The following is a 24384-nucleotide window of genomic DNA, read 5'->3' as shown; positions in this document are numbered from 1 at the left end:
AACAAGTTGCGCAGGTATCTTCAGTTATCCTACCTGAAGGTTAAACTTTGCAGGAAGTTAGACGTGTGCTTCCCAGATGAGTGTACAGTCCCTATCTGCACAGCTATGGTAAACAATAAACTGTAACTGTAGCTACTCTAGAAAACTACTGCCCATATGGTTGTTGAGCTTTGTTCACTAACATCTCTGAAAGGGAGGAGAGTGCAAGCTGCAGTGCAGCTAACATGTAGTGTTTGAAACTTTTTTGATTTTACTTTATTTTTTTACTGTATTTTTTTGATGAACTGTTTTCAATGAGCTTCCTTAGAACAAAGATTGGAAATTACATTTTGGCAAAACCTTGGTAAAGACAGGGGAATAAAGGAGTGGACTAATAGCTGCTGTTGATACAGTTGTGTACCATCATGGTGATCTAGTACTGCACTCCAAGTTAACAGGAGGGGCAATAAAATGCAGAGAGTGGGGCACCTTTAGGCTTACCACAGCAAAAAAACCAAACATCCAAGAAAATAAAATCGTATAGACTACTTTTTATAGCTTCCAGAAAAAAAAAATGCATGTTGGCTCAAAGTGCCAAGCCCTTGTAGTGCAGTGGGCCTGGCTGACAATTTTTTCATATATTTTAAATTGTGACATTATTTCATCTTGCAGAGACAGGGTGAAGCATTTACCTTTGAGGCTGCCTTTCCCAGGTGATCATTGTTCCTCTTCTGTAAGTTCACAACAGACAAGGCAATGGACTACATCAACTTTTGCCCAGAGCCTTGAATAGTGTTCTTGCACGTATTTACTTTTTTTCCCTGCTGTATCTCCACAAAATGACAGAGACTTGATTGAAGAGCTTCTGGGTATCACCCTGCAGAAAGTAAGATTAAATTCTTTTCAGTGGAGCTATTTGCTTTACAGTCTACAAAAAGAAACACTTTTTGTGTGAACTTCAAGTGTCTTTGTGTCTAATTAAAATGCTAATTTTTGGCGTGTTTTGATCTGTTGCAGGCATCCTTGATCATGACTAAATTGGGAAAAGAGAACAGTTTCAGGAAAACTCAAGAAGTAGGGTTTCATAAGAGTAACAGATGAGGTAAAACTGCAAAATAACTTCAATATATAGTCCTCTCAGATGAATGTTTGACTCTTCACTTCCTATAAGATAAATAGCTCAAGGATATATTTAATTCTGAACATGTTTAAGAAATCATTTTATTTGAAATGCCTCTGCTCGCAGAATAAACAAATGCAGCCCTCCATCTGCATGCAATGCCTAAAGGATTTATCATAGCAGATGATTTTTAATGGAACTCCATCTTGAGAACATTATATAGAAAAAATGTGTGGATCAGGCCAGAAATATCAAGAAGATGAGCAAAGTTTTGCTGAACATTTGCTGTCCCTGTTCACTGAGTGCTTCCTTGCTTGCTTCCTTTCACAGACACCCCATGTGCAATTCTCCGAGGCTGCAGCAGATTCCCTGTTGGAGAAGAATCATCTGGACACACTCAGTTCAGTTAATTTTCACTTCATATCCCTCTGAACAATATGTGCCATTAACTCTCTTTCCTCCTAAATAAGCTATTCTGCCCTTCACCAGAGCTTTTATTTTTCTACTCAGTACTGCTTGTATAGTGAGAAGGACCATAATGAACAGCGTGTCCCTCTTTCATTGATCTCAGTGTGGAAGTAGCTCAGATTAAGTGAAAAAAACCACAGATGACAATGTAACTTTTGCTATACATTCCAAAGTATCCTTTGATTTATCTTAAAAACCTCTAAATCAATAGACAATGAAATGGCCTAAAACAAGGATGATTCTTCTCTATTCTTTGCCATAGTACTGCTATTCAAATTCAGATTAGGAATTTCACACTAAGCACACATCTTGTCTTTGCTCCTTGATAAAGCCTCAACATCTAGATCTCTGTGCGCGCTTTTTTGTACTTTCTCTAGTTACACTTTCTCTGTTACATTTGGGGAGATATCTTGTGGCTTGAAGCTGCCGTTTAGGTTCTCTATCCATGTTTGTAAGAACAGATTTCTAGATGAGTGATTGTTCCAGAGCTAGTTACCACAGTGAGGAATAAACCTGTAAAGTCACTCAACCCACTGTTCAACTTTCTTTACAAAAGTATAAGAAAACATATAGGGAGGTGTTGATCTCCTTTCTCTGGTGACGAGGAATAGAACATGAGGAAATTATATAAAGCTGCATCAGGGAAAGTTCAGGCTGGACATTAGGAAAAGGTTCTTCACTGAGAGAGTGGTCTGTCACTGCAACAGGCTCCCCAGGGAAATGGTCACAGCACCAAGCCTGTCAGAATGCAAGGAGCATCGAAACAACATTCTTAGACATATGGCTTATTTTTAGGTAGTCCTGTGAGGAGCAGGGGGTTGGACTCTGATCCTTATGGGTCCCTTCCAACTTGAGATATTCTATGATTCTATTATCTTGCAATGTCTAAATTTCTTGGCTGACAGATGGAATATAGAAGTTAGAATGTTTGATGAGAAGGAAAAAGCCGGATCAAATTAGACAGTTCCTTGCTCATCGTGATTTTATGGATCCTGTTCTTAGATACCTAGCTGTCTTCAAGCACTTTGCAGGACCACAGCCTGAGAAAAGTTTCAGTGATCTACAGTGCTAGTTAGCAACAAAGCAAACACTATCTTCTGAGAAGCATACAGAAACGGCACACGTGGCCTTATAAGTTTGATTTTCAGAAGTCAGTGGTTACTGGAAAATTACATCCTAAGAAAATTTCCTTGGCTGGTTCAGCTAAACCTGCTCCTGAAGATGAAACGGCTTCAGGCACCCAGGACCAGAAGAATGTCATGTTCCTGCTAGCTGGGCAGAGACTTTTGGACTGACCTCCTGAGTTCATGTGCCCAGACTCTGTCTAAATTGCACTTCAGGAATTTCATTCTGTTTTGTCTGCATTACCATCATTGCAAGACAAAAAGACAAGAGATGTCTTTCGGTTCTGGCTCTGCTAGTCATGCAGCTGGATTGTGGTGAAGTGGAGAAAGCCACTTTTACTCGTACCTGAAACACTGAATCTCCTAACCTGTGTGATTCGCTTTCTTGCCAACATTTAACAAGATCTGGAGTGAAAGCAGGATAAACCTACTGATTTGACACAGCATGCTGGGTGATTCTGTTTCTTCTTGAGAAAATGAGGAAAATATTCTCATGGAGAGGTGAAAATAGTCAAGTTTTGTTTTCTGCATGAGAGTCTCTGATAACAATGAGGGGCAGGATACAAAGCTATTGGACAGGATACAACATTCCCTGAACTTATTATGACTGAGTTAGTTCCAGACCCTAAAAGAGTAGCCAAGTTACTATGTTTGTTTGCTGTCATACTGGACCATAACGATACTGTTGAAAAGTCCTTGATGTTTTCAAAGGTTTCACTACTGCGTTCTTCATTGTTCTGGGATAGTATATCCAATATTTTGCTTTCATCAAGGGCTTTTCTTGAAATGTTTGCTTCTTTTCCTTCTTGAAATTATTTTCCTTTGGTGCTATGGATTTTCCTTCTGCAAAACTTAATCTGGGAAGTGACCTATCTGCAGTGCTGATTGCTACAGGTTGAAAACTGACAGACCCATGTAGAGAATGAAACTTGACTGTTGTCTCCTCTCTGTGAGAATGGCTTTTCTTCACTTTCTCAGGAAAAAAAAAGCAGGATCACTCAATAAATATGCATCTGAAAAGGAGGAAAATAAATTGAAAGAAGTGTGAACTTGTTATTTTTCCCCCTCAAGGTCTAACATTAAAAGACAAGTTGTTCCATTTTCATGTTAAATAGGCAAATTTCTATATAATTCTGTTCATAACGAAAGTGAGATCTTGCTTAGTTAAGCAGAAACATACACATATACACATCCACAGAGCATATTCTTGGTGGTTATTTTGGTTTTAAGAAGTAATCTCCTCAAATCTCCCTCTTCCCTCAACTCTGGCCTTTCTTTTTTTTTTCCTCTTGTGTAAAGCATTTTATTCCTGCCAGAAACAAATCTGACTATGTCCAAATGTATATGAGTCAGAGCTTGGAAAATACACCAATAGGTTTGCTGTTCGTCTTGGACAGTGTCCATATGTTACAAAGTGTTTAACAGGGTACTGTAGATTGTTCATTTCACTTTTATTCCAGTTAAAAAAGACAACAATCATTTTACGCTTAGATAGAAGTTCAGTTTTCCATCAGCCCAAGATTAAACAGTTTTCTCGTGACAAATTCTTAAAGTAATTCCTGTCCTTTATTGACAAATTACGGTGGCTTTCCTTAGGCAAACATGCCATGGAGATTTCAAGTCATTTGTGTAGTATAGAAAATAAACATCCTCAAATTTTTCACAATGAAATTTTTTACAATTGGGTTGTCCAGAGAGGTGGTGGATGCCCCATCCCTGGAAACATTCAAGGTCAGGTTGAATGAGGCTCTGAGCAACCTGATCTGCTTGGAGATGTCCCTGCTCATTGCATGGTGGGTTGGACTAGATGACATTTAAAGGTCCTTCCATCCCAAACTATTCTATGAGTCTATGATTCTAAATATAAAATCAACTCTTTCTCTTATTTGATTAATTCTTTTTAATACAATAAAATTGTATTGATTTGTGAGCTTAGTAAATTAAATGGACATTACATAATAATGTCTCCTGGACAATTTAACACATATACTATTGCTCTGTTGGTTTTTTTTTTTAGTATGTCTTAAAACGTGCCTTTTAATGAAATCATCAAGACTTTGCCAAGATAAAGATGAGCTGTAGATCATTTACTTCAGATCCTTTCCCTTTTTTTTCAGTCAAAAACTTTTAATGGCCAGAAGCAATACACAAAGATTTTAAACACCACATGAAACCTTAATTTGTGCTTTGATGGACCTATTGTATCATTTATAGTGTTGACATTCATTTCTAATTAAGCTTTCCTATTACTCTGAGAGTTTTGATTCATATTCATTTATGCTGTAGTTCAAAGACAGAATTTGAAAAATGAGACTTCTTTTCCCATTTTCCAATTAAAAATATAACATCCTTGTCCCTCCAAAGTTAATTGTAATATTCACATTGACTTTGAGCTCTTATTGGCTCAACCACCAAAACACACACTATGTCATGGCCAAGTGGTTGTTTTCATGTGAACCATTATGGTTAAAATGGAAAGGAGTCTACAAAAGTAGAAACTACTATATCAAGGGGAAGACAACACTTAGTTTGTCACTTCCATCACAGAATACTGTGAAATTGGTCCAGGAAATTGTGGAATTATAGCAATGGCTCAAAATAAATCTACTAAATGCCATATCCCTGCAAAAAGACACCTAATAAATATTCAGTTTAAAAATGGAAGAAGAGGAAAAGAATGTGCTGAAAAAATATAGTTTTATTTCTCTGATATGGAGGATCTTAAAATAGTTAAATCAACAGAGTTACTGCAAAGTGAATTAAATGGCTCTCATTTATCCCAAAGGAAGAGTGTCTGGTTACACTGCTGATTTTCTTTGATAGCTTTATTTTTAGTAATGCAAAAATGAAGTGGAAAATCAAGCTGGAAAAAAAACTGAGAAGGATCATAAAGCCTAATCACTCTTATAATTGTCAGACATAGCAAAAAAATTCCCTTTACGTACGTATTTAGTTCTATCTTGAAACTAGTTAGACTTCTTGTCCCTTGTACTAGAAAGGTGTTGCTATACCTGTTCATTACCTGTAGTAGTTCAGCCCCGATCGGGACCAGACTACACAGTCTCTCTCTTACTCCCCCCACCCTCTGAGAGAATGGGGGAGATTATATAAGAAAAATGGCTCGAGGTTTGAGATAAGGACGGGGAGAAAATCCTTAAAATTACCATTATGGGCAATACAGACTCAACTTGGGGAAAATTATTCATTTATTTCTAAAACTAGCAGGAGAATGAGACAGAAAAAAACAAGATAACCTCCTTCCACCCCTCCCTCTTCCCAAGCTTAACATTATCTCTACTATCTTCCCCCCACTGAGCGGCACAGGGGGCAAGAGGGAATGGGGGTCGCGGTCAGTTCATCATGCGTTGTTTCACACCGCTGCTTCATCATCGGGAGAAGAACTCCTTGCATTCCTCCTCTGCTCCGTCATGGGATCCCTCCCACGGGCCACAGTCCTTCGTGAAACTGCTCTGGTGTGGGTCATGTCTTCCACGGAGTGCAGTCCCTCAGGAACCAGCTGCCCCAGTGGGCCCTCCATGGGCCACAGCCTCCTTCAGGCATCTGCCTGCCCCGGCGTGGGGACCTCAACAGGCTGCAGGTGGATCTCTGCCCCTCCGTGGACCTCCATGGGCTGCAGGGGGACAACCTGCTTCACCACTGTCATCACCACAGGCTGCAGGGGAATCTTGGCCAGAAGCAGCATTACTCCTCCCCCTCCTTCTTCACTGACCTTGGCATCTGCAGCTGTTCCTCTCATAAGAAAAATTATTCACAACAGGCTGGCAGACACCTCTCAGGATCTTTTTACATCTCATTCACATCTCATCTCCTCTCCACTTCTTGCAGCCGGGCTGGGCCGAGTCAGGCCCAGTCAGACGCCCAGCGGGAGGCCAGAGGGTGAGGCCTGCAAGGCCCACAAGGCTCGCACTGCTCCCGCTCAGCTGCTTCACATCTTCTCTTCTTTTTTCTTCTGTTTTCCCCTTCTTAAATAGGTTATCACAGAGGCGTTATCATAGAACATTCTGCTACCAATTGTCTTGGCCTTGGCCAGCAGCGGGTCCACCCTAGGCTTGGCTGAGTCCACTGAACAAAGAGGAGCAACTTGTAGCAGTTTCCTACAGAAGCTGCCACCTTAGGCCCCGGCTCACTAAACAAAACCCAAACAATTAGTAAACTTTCTACTCAATTATTCAGTGAAAGAAGTAGAAGGTGGCTTATCTCCAGTCAAAATCTTTGGCCAGTTCATACCCATGTGATCATGTGTTAACATTGCCCATTAGCTCCAAACCTGCCTGTCCATCTTGGTATTTATTCCCCAATGACTCTGCAGGTAGTTGCTGTATCTTTTCTCAAGCCTTATTTATCTAGGCAGAGCAAACCAAGCTAGTTTAATCTCTTTACACAAAATAGGAAAGAAAGAAGATATCAATGACCAACCCAAAGTCCTTCTCCTCTTCTCTTCTGATTTGAGTTAATCCTACCTGAACAGAATCTGCTAATGCTACAGATGAGGCCTCACTAGCATCAAGGATCATGGTATGAATACATTCCTTTCTCTATTGGAGATCCTGATAAGCTATGTGATCATCTTTCTCATGACTACATCATATATGAAGTAAGCATTAGAAAAATGTTTCTTAGTGTTGGAGCAGTGATGTGCTGGAACAGTTTTTCAATCAGAGCTTGAGGAAAATACAAACCAAAACCTGACTGGACTGAAAGTGGATCTTGATCTACTCTTTAAAGAAGCCAGGATGTTTCCTTCCTCCATCAGAGGCACAGCATCTCATTCAGATCTCACTTAGACCCAAAGAATATCAGAAGAAAAAAAAGTAATCATCAAATTAAATCAAGTTATTCTGATATTGAAAAGGAGATGAGACCACAATGCAAATTAAAAAACTCTCTCCAGTCTGTTGGAGAGGCATTTACTTTTTTGAAAGAGCAAACATCAGGAAAAAATCTTCATTACCAAACACGGGACTCATGAAAAGCACAGCTTCTAAATTTAGATAGAAATTGGAACTGTTGAGGCTCAGGTTCTGTTTAACTTTGGCAAAATAAAATGTTGGAGTGTTACATTTTACATTTTATTCCTGTAGTCTTCCTGGAAGAATTGGAAATGCTTTCAAGACTTCTCATTCAAGACTGTTTTCATAGCCCAAGTTTCTAGTTAGCTAGAAACACATGTTTTGAAAGCTACGTTCTCACAAAAATATTTTACAAAAAAACCAATTATATTCACCAAATCCAAAATTGAAAATAAAAAACTATTGCTAAACATAAGTAACACAGAATTATGCTAAAGTATTCACCAATCAATTGACATGAGCAAGTTCTTTCCCAAGAAATCTCATTCATGACCAAAGGGATTATTCTAAAGAGATTAAACATCATTTTCTTCAGAATTGTGAGAGAAGACTTGTTCTTTGCGGCAGAGCACAGTCATGACTGTTAAAGTCAATTTACTCAGGGACTTTCCAAAGTCACTCAGATTCATTCCAATGCCCTGTACAAGCTTTGGACTAAGCCATTAATGCATGTAACTAGCCACTAAATTAAAGTTTCTACATCCCTGTCAGGTATAACAAGGCAGATTCAACCAAACACAAAGAAATAGATTTCTTTGTAGAAAAAAAGGTTTCTGGCAAAATAACTGTAAATGATATTTGCACAATTACTATAGACATTTAAGTAGCATGTCTGGTTTAGATTTAGGTTAAAAATATAGAGAGAAAGAGTTGTTACGTGCAGGACTAGCACAGATCACTGTTCTTAGTGCTTTGTTTTGAAATGAGGCAATTTCCTTACACATGCATTGCCTTTTTTTTTGCATAATTTAAAGTTGTATGCAACTTCTTCCTATGTAATTTTAAAATAACTCTTTGCAAAATATTGTTCCCTTCTCCTGTCTTTCATGGAGGGAAGAAAATAAACTAAAGTTTTTTTTGTTTGTTTGTTTGTTTTTTTTTTTCAAAATAGAGCATTGAATGATACTTACACCATTGGCATCTACAATTTTCACTTATCAGTGAATAGCCAGTCTGGAACTTCTGACACTAAAGATCAGGTGTGCAATACTCAAACCAAAGGATAGACTACTCTGCAAGAAAAAGGAGGTGATGAAATTTCTCAACAAATCAGAAATTTTTCAGGTTCATCGCATGGGTTCTTCCCCCTGCCTGAAAGCCGATTAATATAGCTAGAATTGTAATGGACAAATGTTGATGAAACCATCCTTAAGAAAAACATCATAGTATGGGAAAGTCCTTTGATACAAAAAAGCCTCACATTTAGGCCAGTTAACCAGCATGTGAGAGATACTATAGAAGACTCAATTGTTATATTATAATCTAGGTAAGCTTCGGTGGAGAGTTCAGACCCCTGACAGAACAGGCAATAGCCTGTACACTCAGTCTCAGATGTGGAGGAAAGTATTTTATATCCTTTTTGGGATCCCTCTGGCAGTTACCAGGTGCAGACTAGAAGTGCATCTGAGATATAACCTATGCGAGGAACAGATAGTGTTATCTGTTATACTGAGGGAAACATGGACGAACAATGCTGAGGTCAGTGGAGTGGAATCTAGACCTAGCGTGTCTATGTTTGCTTGAAGCTGTCTAGAGCCACGCATACATGACTGACAAAAGAAATTGGCCATTACTGAAGGAACTGGGATGGTCTCACAGCTTGCATAAACTGATGGCACTTTGGTGATCCAGACCTGAAGCAATAACCAAGATCTAGATTTGATGACATATTTTGCATTCCATCTCCAAAGCTGCTAGAAAAAAAAAAAAGGTGTCTTCTACAAATACTTGAATAAAAGTGCGATTGAGAGATTAAATGATCCCCAGTGTAATGTTCAGCTGTTCTTTTGAAGTTTGTTTATAGACCTCATATGCCAAGATGTAGAAGATATTTTCCAAGATTCATGTCTGATCAAGTCAGAGTTGCTCATCAACTGAACTATTTATTTTCACTTGATTTACTTGCAGTTGAATGTGCCAAATAGTCTCCACCTAGATAGCAGAAAGCTTGGTGTTTCAAAAAATTTAAATTCAAAGGCGTATGAGGAAGGAATATTTTGCACACGATTGCCATTTAAAAACAATACTTAATGATTATTTGGTCTTCAGTGAGACCACGATCACCTTAGAATTGCTTAGAATTTCTAACCATTCTTAGACACAATGACAAACAGAGGAACTATCTTATTAGAGCAAAATATTGCAGGCAGTAAAGTAATGGATAGCAGCAAATATTCACTTTTGCTTTTTTCTTAGAAATTATATACATTGCATTAATTCATATCACACCCTTGAGCTGCATCAGTTGTATGAACAAAATAATGTCATAATAAGAATGATGATTATTATTAACAAATGTACTACTTATAGCCCAAATGGAAAGTTAACAGCTAGTACTCCAGAATATTTGGTTTATAAAAATAGACAATAGGGCTCATAGTTTCATCCACTTCTTCCCTCGCAGCCTACTTGCTTCAATTTATTTATTTCTTATCCTTCCTTGGGCTTTAATACTCACACAAGGAATTTGTTGACAGATGTAGACTGTGGAGAAGCCAGTAACATGTGTTGTTTGTTGCTTTCCTATACATGATTCCTTGGTGTTTTGTCTGTGGCTGATCAAAAGTGACGGTAAACATGGTAGGATAATTTTGCAACATGCAGAAGATATTCTGTTAGGAAAAGGCCAACACCGGGAAACTTGTTTCCTTTGAAGTCTCAAGAGCTGAAAAATGTGAACAATGTCACTTTGCCAAGCTCAAACTGGAATAAAAAACATTCAACAGGTGCTCACCACATTGAAAGGCTGTAGGTCAGTTATTTATTCTATGCCTCTTCTGTAAATAAAAAAAAAAGTATAATATTGCCAGACTTCATTATTCTGAATAGTGAATGATTAGTAAAATTCAGCATTGAATTCTCACTACTTATCATTGCTTTTAATGATTGGAATCACATAAGGCAAGCTAGTGAATTTGGCTTATACGGTTTGGTGAAATCTGTTTATTTCTGATATTCTGTGTACAGCTGTTGGTACAGTTTAGCTCCCTTGTGTTAACAGTTTGTGCCTTAAGAGAAAAGGGGAGTAGTGAAATTTCAGAGCCTAGAACTGTTATTCTCACATCTCATCCCCTTTCCTTGTTGCAGACAACACCAGAGATGTTGAATTGGCAAAAAATGATGATAAGTGCGGTGTGGTTCCCAGACAGGTATTTCCAGTCTTTCGATTTTGGATCATTCTGCTGAAGTTGTTTACTACAAGGGAAAAGCAGCTAATTGAGACTATTCTACACCTCATTTTCTGAAGACCAATTTTTAAGGATTGAAGCAATGGATTCAGAAACTTGTAGAAATCAGAAGTTGGAAGGGGCTATGCATTGTTCTCTCATCTATTCTCCACCATATCACCCCTCTCCAGGCAGCCAGATTGGCCCTTCTGTTATTTCTGACAGATGTCTGGAAATGCCAAAGTGTCGTTTGGATAATCTGCTCTAGTCCTTAACTGCTCTAATTGCTAGATCAATTCTGTTAATGTTTATTCTAAATTCATTTGCTTTAATCTAAGTTCACTATTTCTGACCTTTTCTATCTGTATGTATCCTTTATTTATTTAAAGACTCATTTCTGTCTCTCTTTTGATTTTTTTTTCCTAAGTTTCTCCTCACTGCTTTTCTAAATCTTTTCTCAAAGGCTGTTACGTTCTAGGTGGCTGACGATTTGTGTAGGATCTTTTAAGAACTTTTATGCCCCAAGTCAGAAAATATACACCATTTGAGATCTTAACACCACTGACTACTGTGGAAGGATTACTTCATAAGTTTTATACACATCATTTGCCCCTTCACAATCTCAGGAGGAGTTTGTCGATAATTGTGCAATTGATTATTTCTATCCATTATAGGACTTTGCTTTTGGTTTTCTTGAGTTAAACATTATTTTCTTTCAAAACACAAGGTAATTTTGAAATCTGTCATCCAGTGTGCATGAATATAATCAGCAAATGTACTGTGTATACTCTCTAATCAATCATCATTAATGAAAATATTAGTACTATCGAATTCAGAACAAACATGTTTGCTTCCCTTACTTGCTTATGAGAATGTCAGCTAGGATAGCTGTCACCTATTACATATTACCTATCCACAAAGTTTGTTATATTTATATAAGAATAAACTAAGTTTGTCTGGTAGATTTCTTCTTGAGAAATTGATCTTTGTGGCTACCTCATTCCTTGTTTTCTTCTGTTTTTACAAAGAACTTTTGCTGTTTTTCTGAAAGTTGGTGTTAAACCAGCTGGCCTATGATTCCTGTGTTCCTCCATTTTTCACTTTTTAAAGAAAAGCATTGTCATCCTCTGTGGGCTTACTCAGCAATACAGAATACTTTCAGATTATAAATTACAGAAATCTTTAATCAGCCAAAATTACTGTAAAAAGCTTGTTAGACATTACTGGTGTGTTGTACATTAAGACATGCACTAGAAAAGTTGGGAAATAAATTTGATATTAAAAGGTACTGATTTAAGACAGGACGGTTTTGTTAATTTGGGTGGGTTATTTTTTGGTTTGGCTTTATTCGCCAAGTAATTTAGTTACGGATTATGTGATTCCGTTAAATGTTAAGTAAATACTTGAATGCATACATGCACACTCTGTGACAATCTAATTAAATAGTGTTTGATTTCCTAATTAATCTACATCCACTTTCAAAGGTATCAATTTGTATTCTATAAGAAGTCCTTTTTTAAAGTACAAAGTATTTGCTCATTCTTTTGACTAATGAAATTATGTAATTGCTAAAAAATTGTTTTGTAATTTAGAATTGCTTTTCACAAAGCCATTGATATCTGCAGAAGACTTATTATTAATTTTCATAAATTTAATTTAGTTTTATAGTTTCTATGACATGATATTTTCCATCCTATAGAGCCTGAACAAGGAAAGAAAATTTTATCTTTTATTTTTTTTATTATATGCTATTACCCTTATTTTAGACTATTTCTCCACTTTTTTTTTTAGTGACTCGGTCATATGTCTGCTATGGAATCTAGCAGTGAAGGTCTGAAATTACTTCAGGTGTATCACAGAAGTTAGTTCTCATTACAGAGAAAGAAATTCGTTCCAATGCTTAGATGCCCAAGAACATTTCATGTAAAACTATGCATCTAGCTCTGTAAAAGCAATTCAGAAAGACCTTAGCTACATTGATCAGATGTCCAAGATACTGTAACATGAAAAGAAAAAGGACTTTGAATCCAGGAGCACAAAAGCAGCCCAAGCACGAGTTGATGAGAAAATGCGCATGCGAGTTTTCCCAGTCCCCCCTCTAAAAATTGGATCACCATATATCAAGGAAAGAAAAGTTTCTGGAGGTAGGACAGCAGGAAGAGGGGTGCAACAACAGTCTAGTGGCAATGAAATTTGGTCATTCATATGATTGATACCAGAATCAAACTTTATATTGGATAATTTTTAGGCAAAAGGAAGAAATAACTTAGAAGATTCTCTTGCTGCTTTTCTCTGAGTGGAATGCCCTGACTACATTTTCGTTAAGGAGGAAGCAAATTTAACCTTTAAGTTCCAGTTTCAAATAGATGCCTGTTCTCTAGCCCTGATGTAGATGTCTAAACACATCCAGGGTAGAAACTTCAGGCATAAAATTCTTTCTTAGATTTGTTTCAGGATCCAGATGCTGAGAACCTTGACATGATGACAGATATCCCACGGGAGACTGCACTGTCCAAATTATTGCTATTTCTTATTAAACATCTGAAGTTACTTTTCCATTTTTTAGCATGAGTTAGTATCCCTTGCCTTTCTAAAACCTTAATCTTACTTGGACCTCTCAACATGTTTAGTACTGGGATATTACAAAATTCTGATCTAGAAATAAGTCACACTAAGAGGTAGGACTGGATCTGAAAGGGGAAGGAGAATCAGATTTGGGAGGGGGTGGAAAAGCATAGCTCTTGCAGCATGGTGAGTGGTGTGTAGAGCTGTATCTGGAGAGGTAACTGAGACTGGGTGTGTAGAGGGGAGGGAGAAAGGGCAATGTGGACAAAGTGAGAAAGGAGCAGAGGAGAGAAAGGTACAAATAAATTATTCCATGGACTTCAATAGAATTACATCAGGATTGGATTAGACCTATCTTCTGCTGAACTCATCAAGTAATGGAAATGTTTTGTTAAAGCCAAAGATCTCCAAAAGTTACTACAGACATCACTTTTCTGTGCCACAGTTCTGGAAGTTGGTAGCTTCTCATTTCTTCCAGAAACAAAACAAAGAAAGAGTGTCCATCTCGTAAAGTCAGTTTCCATTACCTTTACTCTTTAAAAAGCATCCTTTACATTGTTTTTTTTTTTTTTTTCTTCTGGACTCATTTGTGTGGAGTATTCTTTACTCCACTGTGTGTGTAGGAATAACAGAAAGATGAAATGCAGATTTCTTTCTTTGGATTATTTCTGAGACGTTTCAACTTATTTTCTAGCACTTTTTTAAAAACTTCCACTTCAACAGATATTCTTATTTTTAGACTAAAATGTACCATAGAGACCTTTTCTGTAACTGAAACTGAAGTGGGGTTCTGAATGATGCCAACTTTCCAAAACCTAAAGAAAATTCAGGTACATTACTTGTTGGCTTATCCAGCTCACATAATTCTTGTACACTTTAAAAGCATTTTCCTAGGAATGCTTTTTTTTACTGTACTATAAATCTTTATGGTTATAAAAAGCCATATATTGATCATGGAAGTAAGATCGTGCAGACTATGGAGAATGGATTTGTGTAGGCAGACTAGAGAACAGAACAGGGTGTTTGCGGTTTTCCAGATTTTGCGTTTTCAATATTCTATAAAGATAGCACAGAAGGATGTGTTACAATGTCCTGTAACGCACACTAGATTCTAGAGATGTCTTTGTGCTCTGAAATTATGCAGTAGAATGTATGACCATTTCTTATCTTTGCCCAATTTCTGTTTTCTAAATGTTGCTCTGTTTTACTATGGATTTATTTCATCATTCTGCGGAAATTCCACGTTTCTGGGAAAAGTCTGTTTGTTGAGCATTATTAATGCCACTGTTGTACATGTCCCACAAGAGTTATTAAATGTATTAGGAAAACATGTTGGAAACTACAGTTTGATCTTTGACCTGTGTAATTTGGCTTAAACAAAGAGGTGACAGCAATGGATTACTCTAGAAAACCAAATGGAGTAGCTTTGAAATATTCTTATCCATTGCTACAAAAAATGATATGACAGATTCATTAATTGTTAATGGAAACTGATAGTGAGTATTGGCAAGTGGAACTGAGCTCAAAGGAATGGGGAAATTGATTTTTGCTACAAGACTTGGCCTCCAGACATTTAAAGCAATATTCTTACATGATTAAGAATACCAAAGACCTGTGAGGGGCTGCTATACCAAAACTCAACACTTAAAATACTTTTTTTTTTTTAATCTCCAAATAGGCAATTTACCTTATTAAGCACCACATCAGTGGGATAAGAATTTCTCCTGACAAAGGAAACTGGAGGTGGCAAAACCAGACAACTTCTCAGACACTTGCAGACACCTGAAGTTTAGTAGGGCTCTAATCCTGTTACAGAAAAGCTCCTATGAAAATGTAATGCTTGCACATGGAATTAGATCTCTCAAACAAAATGGTTCGTTATTTTTTTATGTCAAAAGGCACCTCAGTTGCAAAAGTCCTTGCAACTATGTCTTCAGCTGGATCAGGAGAATTTCAACAAATCATTGTTCTCTTCAGTTCCTATAATCCAGCTGGCCATAGTTCTACATGACTGCGCCAGGTTGTGTATAATTCATTCCTATCAATTATCTAAACCACATAAAAACATGAAATAAATATCCTAGCTACATAAGAAAGACTGTCATGTGCAGGAACAATTTCTATTGACCTATTTATAAATAACTTATCACAATTTAGAATCATAGAATCACAGAATAGTTAGGTTGGAAGGGACCTTTAAAGGTCATCTGGTCCAATCCCCATGCAATAAGCAGGGACATCTCCAACCAGATCAGGTTGCTCAGGGCCCCGTCCAACCTGGTCTTGAACGTTTCCAGGGATGGGGCATCTACCAGTTCTCTGGGCAACCTGTTCCAGTGTTCCACCACCCTCACTGTAAACAATTTCTTCCTTATATCCAATCTAAATCTACCTCCTTGCAGTTTAAAACCATTGCCCTGTGTCCTATCAGAACAGACTCTGCTAAAAAGTTTGTCCCTATCTTTCTTATAAGCCCCCTGTAAGTATTTGATTGATTATGGAACATGAACTGCCTGTGAATCTTTGTGACATTGCAGCCAGAATGTTTATGAAGCACAACTGAAGCACAGAAAATGTTTCAGAGAAGACAATAACAACAATGCCCTCCTAAGACAAGCAATCTTCCTCGTAGTGTATCCTGGTGGACTGCAGTAGTAGGGAACAATGCTGTGGATGTGCCATCATCTTTACCTGAAAGAAACCTGGGAACAAATTCTTGTGATAATCGCAAACGAATTTGTCACTTGATCTGAAGTTTTTCCATTCAGCAAACAAGAAGCTACACTAAGACCAGAAATCTCTTTTAATCATTCCTCTGATTTGGAATCTGAAATGAGCTCTGCACAGGTTAAAGGGTAAATCCTGAAAAATACCTCAACATGTTTATAAGAGTTTTGTGTTCAATTAAGTTTGTGCATATCCCACAACCTGACTGTCCAGACTGTATTCAATCCTACTTTTTAGTTTTGTAGACCAGACACAGAGACACTAAGTATACTCCACTCCCTTTAGTAGTTTACTGAAAAGCAGAGAACCTGCAGTAAAAAACATATCCTGACACATCTCAGGTTTGAGTATGAACTCAGCACTTCTCTTAGTGCTGTGTGTGAAGTTCCAGTGGAGAACCAAGGAAATTGAACAATTCCCATTCTTACAGAACACCTATAATTTAGAATTGAACAACATTACTTCACAACAACAGAAAATGTGAGGAAAACAATGGACAAATTGGAAAAACTATTCTAGTATGAAGATCTATGGGGAGTCTTAAGTAAATGCAAAACTGGTTTCACATTTCTAGGATGAAAATAAGTTCAGGAAACTTTGGGAAGGGTCTTGGATCAACCTGAAACATGAGACAGTGGATAGGACCTATTTGGTCCCAGGTTTAAAACCGAAATCACCTATAAAATAGGTGATTTGCATCTGAAAATAAAAGCATGGTTGTGGAAATGGGGCTGGAAGAGTAACTTTATTAGAGTGACTAATGAACTTACAATCCACACAAAATAAGGAGTTTGTTCCTTGTTACTAACTTGTTTAAAAATAGTAGATTTCTTTTGGGTTCCATTGATAGAGATGTATCTTGCAGGCCTGATAATAAAGAAGCAACAGGAAAGATCTGTGTTGACATGTCTGAGAGAGAAACAAATGTGTTAATTATCTGAAAACACTTTGTATATTATTACCATAGTTCTTTCTCTAGGTTTGGTCATACAAAACACCTGTGTATGTTTATTTTTTTGTTGTTGTTTTTCAGTTCTACTCCTTGCGTTTTTTGAATTCTGAAAATTATTGGCAACTGCTGCCAAATATGTTCTGTGCATACTCACATAGATAAAATAATTACCACAATAGTTATCTTCAAAAAATGCAAGACACCTCTGAAGTTTAAACACCTGTTCATCTTGGACTACAGTTGCAGATGGATGTTTACTTTAAGGTCCTGTGAAATGACATGTCCACCAAAAGACACCATCCAGCCTCCTGATACATCAGTAGAGTATTCTCTGTCTCTGCACCACTTTGGGATGACATGAGCATTTGTGCTGCCAAAGAGGACACAAGCATTTGTGCTGCCACAGAGGACAGAATGAACAACAAAATGAATAACTTTTCAGAGTTATTTTTCAGCTAGGAATGTTCCCTGACCCATCTCATGGACTAGCTGGAACAGGGGAAGGATGACACCAAGGCAGGAGTAAGTGGCAGATTCATTTTGTTTCCTTCTGCCGCAGTGCCAGATTATGCTGCCTTAACATGTTTGTTTTTTTTTTTTTCAGAATATATCTCAAATTAACTAAATCAGCTTCTTGTCAAAATATATCCTTTCTGAGGATGTGTTAGTAGGCTTAGAAAGCAGGGGGAAAAAGACAGTAAAGAAGGAACATGAGCTTAGTTTTGGGACAGAACTGAAAGCAAGGAGAGCAGGAAAGAAGCCGTCTTTTGCGGCACAGATTAAAAGATTGATTTGGAAAGCGTGGTTAGAAATCATACTAGAAAAGCTTCCTCTAGGATGCACTGTAAATAAGCAAGTCTGTGTCAGGGAAATATATGCCATAGAATTAGTATTTCTTCCTAATTGTAGACAACTCTGAAATACCCTGACATCCAACACCTTACAAAGCAGAAGAGGTTTTTTTCCCTTGTATTCCATAACAGGAGAAGTTGATGAAGGTTTATTAGAATTGTTATACTGATTGTTTTAGTAATTCATTGTCTGTTAAATTAATTTGGTTTCTATGAAGTGAATTATGAAAAACAATTTTCCAATGCATTCTTTTTGCCACTCTAGAAATAGAAGTTCCAATTTTATTTCAGACCTCCAATTAGCCTGCCTTTGTATATTTTATTTTAGAGTTCATTATAGGCTCCCAAGACTGTAGATCTTGCCCCAAAGAGTACTGAAAGAACAGAGACAGAATAAATCATATTAACTTCTAAGCTTCTGGCACACAAACATTTTATCCCCCAAAGTAGTTATGGAACATTAATCTTGAAAATTGCCTTTTCTTTTTAATTGATGGGAACGGGATTGTTTTTCAGATGAATAAATTTTTACTCAACTTCAGACTTTTTAGTCATATATGATCTGTGAGCATTTTAAGGCTAGGTGCAAAGCAAGAAACAGCTTTTTAGAAGACAGAGGTATTCCAGATTAGAAAGACTTTCCAGTCGTTCTAATATAAATACTGCATTGTTTGCCAGTGTGACAGTGTAATAGATATGCATAGAAATGTTTAGCAACAAGTGATGTTTCTAATGCAAGATTTTAAGTTTCTCATATACAGAGTGACTTTAAATACTAATTAAGAAAAAAAGGATTTTGACATATCCCATCCTAAAAGTGTATCAGTATTAACAAACAAGTACAAAAATAGAAGGAGTTCCTTCAACAAAGGGCAAAGTTGTGTTTCTAGGACAAATTCCTTCCCAGACCCCTGGAATTTCTCTGGTCTGTTTCTAACCTAATTTTTGGTTGGTACACTGAATACTTAATTGCCTTTCTTTTATCATTATCTTGTCTCATTAATAGAGTAGGACTGGTAAAAAACTAATATAAGAGACTACTAATGAAGTATAGATTCATAAAATAAAATTCAAGCTCTCTTTTAATATAAGAAATAATTGCATTCCTGGCCCAAAGAGTGAGATAAGGAATGTCCCCTGCCAGGATTCAAGGCACTTATTAATGCAAATCTCTGCTCCCAAAATGAGTCTTTTGGAGTTTCCCTCCAACGTGGAAGAAACATACAGTCTGCTTTGCCCTCATTCAAAGTGGCTGAATAGATGAAAGATGTGATGTTGCACAAAACAACATTCCCAATGCAGAGAGCCAGACTTGACCCTGGAGCGGGCTGGCATGACTGTTTGACCAGTGTGCTGGGATCTCCACATAAAAGGTCAGGTGAGTTAGTTGTGCATATATGTGGTTAATTGTGTAATCAGTTTTCCCTTAAGTGGTTTTGTTCTTAATAAATAGTATTTTGCTTAAAGAGAAATGTCTACCTGCTAGATAAGAAGTGGTATCTAGAAGATCCAAGAACATCAGAAACTAGGACTGTTTTGGTAAGACTGAGTTAATTGCCAGACTCCGTAGTAGATGTAGAGTCTGTTTGGAGGGGTGAACAGGAGAGAAGGTTTTGTGACACCTGAGCAGCCTGAGACCTCTGTGGAGTAACTCAGAGGAAGGCAGTAGGAGCCTGGGGACTTGGTGGATCTGGTGACTCAGATGGGTCATGTTTAGACTCAGTAATTATCAGGTTTAAGTGAGGTGAGAATCCGAGCAGAAAAGGGCTACTTTGCATCAGCACCAAAACTCGTGATCTCAAGCTGTCTGACTCAAAGCCAGGGGAAAGCTCCCATGGAGCCAGTGACTTTTTAGAAGTTCTTGTTTTATTATACAAAAAATGAAAGCCAGAGCACGGTGCCTGGTGCTGAGTCCTCGCCCACTACACTGGGGAAAATATTGAGTGAAGTCCAGCACTGGCTGCTTCTGTTGCAGTTACAGAAATTTACCCTAACATTCTTGTTCTGTCTTTGTTCCCATAAAACTCCTCCTGCCTTCAGCTGAAGTGCTGGGAAGGATCTAAATTTGATAGTTTGGTCTAGAAAGAACAGCATGGGAGAAAATATGGCTTGGTATCTGGCCTACCAGTACAAATGGGAAAGGGCTTTCAGTAGCTCATGACTGGGCTCAAAGATATTGAAACAAAACTTGGCCATATTAGAAACTTATGGTGAGTGCATGGCAACTTTCTTTAAGTGATACAGTCCTTCAAGAGACTAAATGTGCTGGCCATCACAGGTGGGTTTCTGTCAGGCTTCTCTGTACTCCAAACTCAACAACTTGACAAATAAAAGTAATGCTCACGTGGGGTAGTGGGCCCTCTGAGTCACAGGCATGTGCATGAACTTTGCTTTTGGTTAGATAGCTAACTTCATTTCTACTGTCCAGTTGGACCATTTTGGTTGACAGAAATTGAGGCCTGAATCCTCTGCCATAGAAGACCAAATATCTACATGTTTTCCAGCTTCTCATAGACAATAAAAGAAGAAAAAAAATGCAATGTCATATCCTATCCAACAGACCCTAGACTTATCCAATAGGCCTTCTGGCTTCCAGATTAATATATTGTCCTTTCATTGCATCATGCGTTGAATTCCCTTTAGCGTAGCTTGGCAACATGCTTGCACAATCAAGGGGAAGATTTTTGGCTTTTTGTGTTACTTTAACAACAGAAATAAGCAGAAAATAAATCTTGTCAATCTCTTGACTTATGAATTCATCACATTTGGCTAAGTCAGAAGTTCAGACTGGAATCATAGACTGTTCACATAGAAGCAGCCATTTCAGACTTAGAGACACTCTCTTCCAGTGTGAGGTTTAGGAGTTCTATTCTTAGCAATTAGCTGTCATGTAATCCACCTTGAAGTGGAGATCTAGCACAAGACCCATGTGCTTGCTTGAAGGTCCGTGATGAAGATTGCACTCAGCTGGGCCCCAACCATTTATGTCACGTTAGCACTGAATGTCCTTGGTCCTTGTGCTGACTTCATGCAAGAGGGATGAATTTCAGAAAGAACAAAAATATGAACTAAAAATGGGTGAAAACTGGAGGAAAGGGCTGCTACTCTGTTAAAAAAAAAAAAAAACCCTGCAACTTCTTCTGCATTTTTTTTTTACTTGAACAAAGCAATATTTTCAATTTCAGGACCAAGACAAATTCTCTCTCTTGATCTCATCTTTATATCCACTCCACAGATCTGCTATGTCTGTAAGTAACCTGTCTGACTGAGCAATGAAAGAAGCTTTCCTTTCAGGAATTCTCACTAGACCTATGAGCTCAGTAATTACATTTAACGATTTCCTTTAGAAAACCTCATTTTTTTTTTTGACAGACTTGGCAGCTTATTCCGCCTTTTTAATATCTTCAGTGCTACAGAAGGTCTTAACTTAAAAAGAGTGGAGATAATGGAGTTAAATAAATTTTATTGACTAATTTCACAAGAACTCTAAGGGATACTTGCAAACTTTGATTGGGTCTCCTGATGATTGTTAGCTTTTTCTTTTCACCCATTTCATTTCCTATTTGGTTTCCAATATGTGACACCCATTTAGAATCATTCATCATTTACCTATTCATATTTGTTTTTTTTTTAAATAATGGAGTCCAGGAGCTCAGAGAAACATGCATGAGTCTTTAGACATGAAAAACTTTAAAGCAAGACATTTGGAACAACTTTATTGACTTCCAGTACAAGATTCCATGTTACAAGGTAAAGGGACAGATTTTTTTTCTATACATATAGATAAAAAGATCAACTAAAATAATTTTTATTCTTTGTAATAATATTCAGGGAGTAAAACTGCCGATACTTGAGTCCAGGCTATCTTCCTTGACTTTATTGCTTTGATGATATTTGTTAGCTACATTTTGTTTGAGTCTCCTTTGTAATGTCTCCATCTTAGAGACTTAATATTTATGTGAAACCAGATGCCATCTAAAACTGCATACTGAAAGATCTCTTCCCCTCTCAGATGCCTCTTTTGCAAGTGGGTGTAGAGTTTACATATATACTAATTTAACTATCTGTCTTTTATCCAGTTCCATTTCAATGCGTCTTCCTTATGCCACAAATGCTGCTCCTGCTGTTGAGAATAAGCTTCATTTTGCTAAGCTAAGGCTTATTCATCTGTGAAGAGACTAAATAGAAGCACCTTAATCTGCAGTGGAGCTCACCTACCAAAATTAAACTTGTTGCCCTCCCTCGACCTCACATACTAAGGCAGAGGTTAGCAGAGCAGAAAGTGAGGAGAGAGAGGTGGGGAGCTTGGTTTGCTTTGAGCTGTTGAGGTGACTGAGTGTTAGAGGAGATCACGGTTTTGTAGTGGGTGTCAGCATCTATTAGAAAAGGGATTGTTGCTGAAAGCCTGGAAAGGTCTCTTGTTTCCTTATGCTGTATTTATCAACCTCCCTCCCCCGCCTGCAACCCGATCTCCATGACTAACGGAGCTAGGAAAAGGAAGCATGTGCAATGTAAATATCTACTAAGACAAAGAGCAGAGGTTTTTTTTCCTCAGGACTAAGGCATTATAATCTACAAAAATACCACCAAAAATCTATGAAGTGGCTCTCTAGTTAGAATTGCCAGTGACTGTGAGCTGCTATGGGTGCAAAGCAGCTCCTGCATGCTGTTGGCATCCATCTGCGGGTAAGCAGAAGCGTTACATAGAATTTAGGAGAGATGGTGTTCTCTTTTACTTGAAAATCCTCTTTTTTATTTTTTTTCCCTGTGTTTTTACCATGTGTTTCAGTGTGATGAGAGGCATAGACAAGAACAGGGGAGCATTGATCATGCATCAAAACCTGAGGTCTTCTAGCTTAGCAAAGACTGAAATTCAAATGCTGCATAGGTGATTCAGTAACTGCAACTTTTATACCTCCGAAGCATTAAAAAAAAATAGTGAAAATTTCAGAGATTCCCTAAAAATATCACATATTTAAATGCTGAGCCAAAAGCAGAATCAGGGAGAAAAAAAAAATAAGTTTTACGGGCAATCAGGGATCCAGTGCTCAAGTTCACTCTGACTCTGTATTATTTTAGTAGGGTAGATATAGCTTTACAGTTAGCTGTAGGCCCACTTTTTTGTCAACTGTCCTTGCTTATGCCTCTGCTGAGCATGAGCTGATGTGCAGCATTCTTCCTTGCTGTGGGATTTTCAAACTACTTGTTCAGGTGACTCTAAAAAGTTTGGAGTTGCTTAGAGTTGATACATAAAAAGCTGAAAATCTGGGAATTTGTGTATGTTTTGTGAACTCTGACCTAGTGAGGTCGGATTCCAGGATAAAGGAGAGTGGTACCTCTCTGAGGTGCTGCAAAGACACCTGCATGGATGGGTTTGAGTTCTCTTGTTGCTCTGTCCTCCAGGTCCCATTGTGATCTGTGACTTGGTGCCCTCAAAACAATGGAGATATTTCAGCAAACAGGAGCTAGGTCTGCTTATTTCATCAAACACGAGGATATACCAGAAATTACTTTTTGTAGAGGTAGCTAAGTAAAAGCCAAGAGTCTGAAGAAAGGAACTGGGTTTAATTTTGTATCTGAGTTTGCTGATATAAAAGGAAAGAAACTCAGTGCCTTGGATTTTAGCAAAAGTCTCTGAAAAAGACTAGTTTTGAATTCCAATAGTTCAGTGTCTACCTAAAATGTGGGACTATGGAATTTATATTCATGGTTATGGTTAGTGTCTCTTCTTTAATGATTTTAAAAATTAATCTTAATTTTTTTAACTTCTTTGCATCTGCCTGCCCACATTTCAGTCCTTGTGTTCACACTCTCCAATAGAAAAGAGTGCCCTGCCTTCTGTATTTGTGTATATTGGCTGAGGTTGTCACTGTCATTTTCTTATCCTGTTGAGGCAGAGTGAGTTTAACCAGAACATCCTCAGAATTCGCTGGTATCGTTGTTCGTGCAGGATGGCTGATAATAGAAGTTCCTTTCCAGAAAAGCCAAACAGGAAAATAAACCTCTTTGCAATTATGCAATGCTCACATGGGAAAACTGGAGTCCTTCTGTTTGTGCTGCTTCTCAAAGCAAGGAAAGATCCATCCACTAAGGGGAGGTAGAAGTCTCAGAAGCCAGTGCTTAACTTATTAAAGTAAATATTGTTGAAATTAAAAAAAAAAAAAAAGATTTCCTGTAAAAACAAAATAATTTTCCGAGAAGTGTCCATGCTTTTCCAAAAAACTATTTTTTTTCTGCCAAAATAAAAACCTCATTATTACTCATTACACGTCATTACTATTTTGTTTTGTCATACCATCTTTCTATCTGAGAGCAAAGCATTATAAAAGCACAATGTGAAA

The sequence above is a fragment of the Chlamydotis macqueenii genome, chromosome 1 (genome assembly GCF_036417535.1).
Source record: "Chlamydotis macqueenii isolate bChlMac1 chromosome 1, bChlMac1.mat, whole genome shotgun sequence".
Classification (NCBI taxonomy): domain Eukaryota; kingdom Metazoa; phylum Chordata; class Aves; order Otidiformes; family Otididae; genus Chlamydotis; species Chlamydotis macqueenii.
Note: the sequence above shows the minus strand (reverse complement) of the source record.